The following is a 2,536-nucleotide window of genomic DNA, read 5'->3' as shown; positions in this document are numbered from 1 at the left end:
GGCACATCGTCTGGTTCCTCTTGATCTTCAGCAGCTTCGCCCGTTGCAGCATCATCATGCACATCGTCTGGTTCCTCTTGATGTTCAGTAGCATCACCATATTTGTCACATCCCTAGCTTCTGGCATTGCTCTAGGCTAGCTTCATGTGTGCATCATGTCTATATTTTTGAAACTTGAATTGAGGAATATTGGAAGCCTCAAAACCCTATATAAAAGAGGGGCAAAAACCCTAGAAATCTCATTCATTGCTCCAAAAGGCTCTTCTTAAATGTTTGATAATTTTTGGTAAGGGTTCTGGTCCCAACCAAAATATTGAACATTTTTAAGGATTTATTTTTGGGACTTTGAATTTAAATCATTAGCTATTTGAATTTGAATTATATTCATATAATTAGAATATAATTTCAAATACCCCTGAAATATTTTATGAGCTTTTGGAAAAGTCCATCTAGCCAAATAAAATTATTCAGAGGAGTTTTTGGCATTGTTTGAATTTGTTTAAAATTCAAAACAGTGGCAAAACGAAATTAAATTAAACAAAACAGAAGAAAAAAAATAAAAGAGAGAGAGAGAAGGACTTACCTGGCCTCACCCGTGCAGCCCACCAGAACCGGCCCAGCCGGCCCAGCCCGCCACCGCTACTCCCCCCCTGTCGTCTTCCTCTTGCCAGTGGGAGCAGCTGCGTGCTCGCACGCGCGCGGCCGAGGAGGCCACCTCCTCCCTGCCTGGCTGCCTCCTCCTTCCCTGGTCCCTCCCGCGACGCCACGCAGCCCCGACCCCCTCTCACTTCTCCCTCGCTCTCTGGACCTCCCTCCCCCTCGCTCCTCTGTTTCCCCTCCCGCGACCGAACGGAGCCGCCGCCACCGACGAGAGCCACCGTGGCTACCGGCCACCCCACGGCTCACCGACGCCCCAGGAAGCTCCGCCGGTCCTCCCTCTACCTCCTCAACGAGCCACGAGGCCCCGGACGTGCCACAACACCGCCCTCGATGCCTTCTTCAACCTCGGGACCGCCGGCCATCTTCGTCAAATTCGCCGGCTCCGGACCGTCCCCCACCTCGCCGAGCGTCCCCTCGTCATCGCCGTGAGTCACTGACCCTCTCCCCTAACTCAGCATGCTCCCCTCTGTGCCGTAGCGCCGTTCCCCACGAGCACCGAAGCCACCGTCCGCCATTGCTGCTGCACGCATAGCCTCCGTGCTCCCCTGGCCTCACTGAGCTGCTCTTAGTGCTCCCCATGTCTAGCAGGTGCTGCCCAGCCTCTCCATTTGCTCACTGATGCACCGTAGCGACGCGCCCGAGCACCACCGAACACCATAGCCGCCAAAGCTCGTCGCCGGCATGAGTTCCGGCGACCCCACGACCTCCCACTCGGTCCTCTGGATGCGCGGGAGCAAGGGCCATCCCCTGGTGCCCTCAGCGCGCCAAACTGACGCCTCTAGCGCAAGTCCGGCGTGCCCCGCCGTGTTCTGTGGTCGCCGTCGGCTGGTCTCCGGCGTGCTGACGTGGCTCCGTCGTTAGGGGCTAATGACCCTGCTAACTAACCCTGTGACACTGACAGCGGGCCCCGTAGCGGGTCAAAGCCCGAGTCAACGCGGGATTAGCCCCTGTGTCACTGACGTGTGGACCCCACACGTCAGGTTTGACCCGAGCCGGCCCCTGTTGACTTGCTGACGTCATGCCAACGTCATGCTGACGCAGTAATGTTTTCTGGATTTAATTTAATTCTGAAATTCCAGAAAATGAATATAAACTTCTAAAATTCATAGAAAATTAACCGTAACTCCAAATTAAATAATTTATATATGAAAAATTATCAGAAAAATTCAAGGAATCCATCTGTACCATTTTCATGCATGTTAGAACAACTTATAGCTGCTGTTTAGCACAAATCAAATAAAGGGCATTTAAATAATCACATATGGAGTTTGAATTTGAATCTTGTATTCAAACCAACTTCATTTAATCTGGTTTTAGTTGCATTAGCCCAACACACATTCATTTTGCCATGTCATGATCATGCATCATATTGTGCATTGCATTGATTGTGTTCCCTTCTGTGTTGCCGGTATTTGTCCCCTCTCGATAGACGTGATACCGATGATGTGATCGTTGACACTGATGAAGACTCAATGTTATCTTCAGAAGTGCCAGGCAAGCAAAACCCCCTTGTTCATTCTGATACAATCCTACTCTCTCGCTCCTGCTCTCTTTTACTGCATTAGGACAACACCGATTCATCTGTTACTTGCTGCGGTAGCTGAACCCCTTTGTCCTTTGCATGACCTGTCATTGCCACAGTAAATAGATGAAACCCACTAGCATGAGTAGGAGTTGTTTGAGCCCTGATGTGCCTACTCATTCATGTTTGTTTGTCATGCCTGCTACTGCTTAGAGTTGAGTCAGGTCTGATTCATCGGGGATGAATCAGAGGTGTGTGAACATGTCCTACTGTGTGTGAGCTAAGTGTGTGAACACGATTTGGTAAAGGTAGCGGTGAGAGGCCATGTAGGAGTACATGGTGGGTTCTCTCATT

This window comes from Triticum dicoccoides, chromosome 4A (genome assembly GCF_002162155.2).
Source record: "Triticum dicoccoides isolate Atlit2015 ecotype Zavitan chromosome 4A, WEW_v2.0, whole genome shotgun sequence".
NCBI lineage: Eukaryota > Viridiplantae > Streptophyta > Magnoliopsida > Poales > Poaceae > Triticum > Triticum dicoccoides.
Note: the sequence above shows the minus strand (reverse complement) of the source record.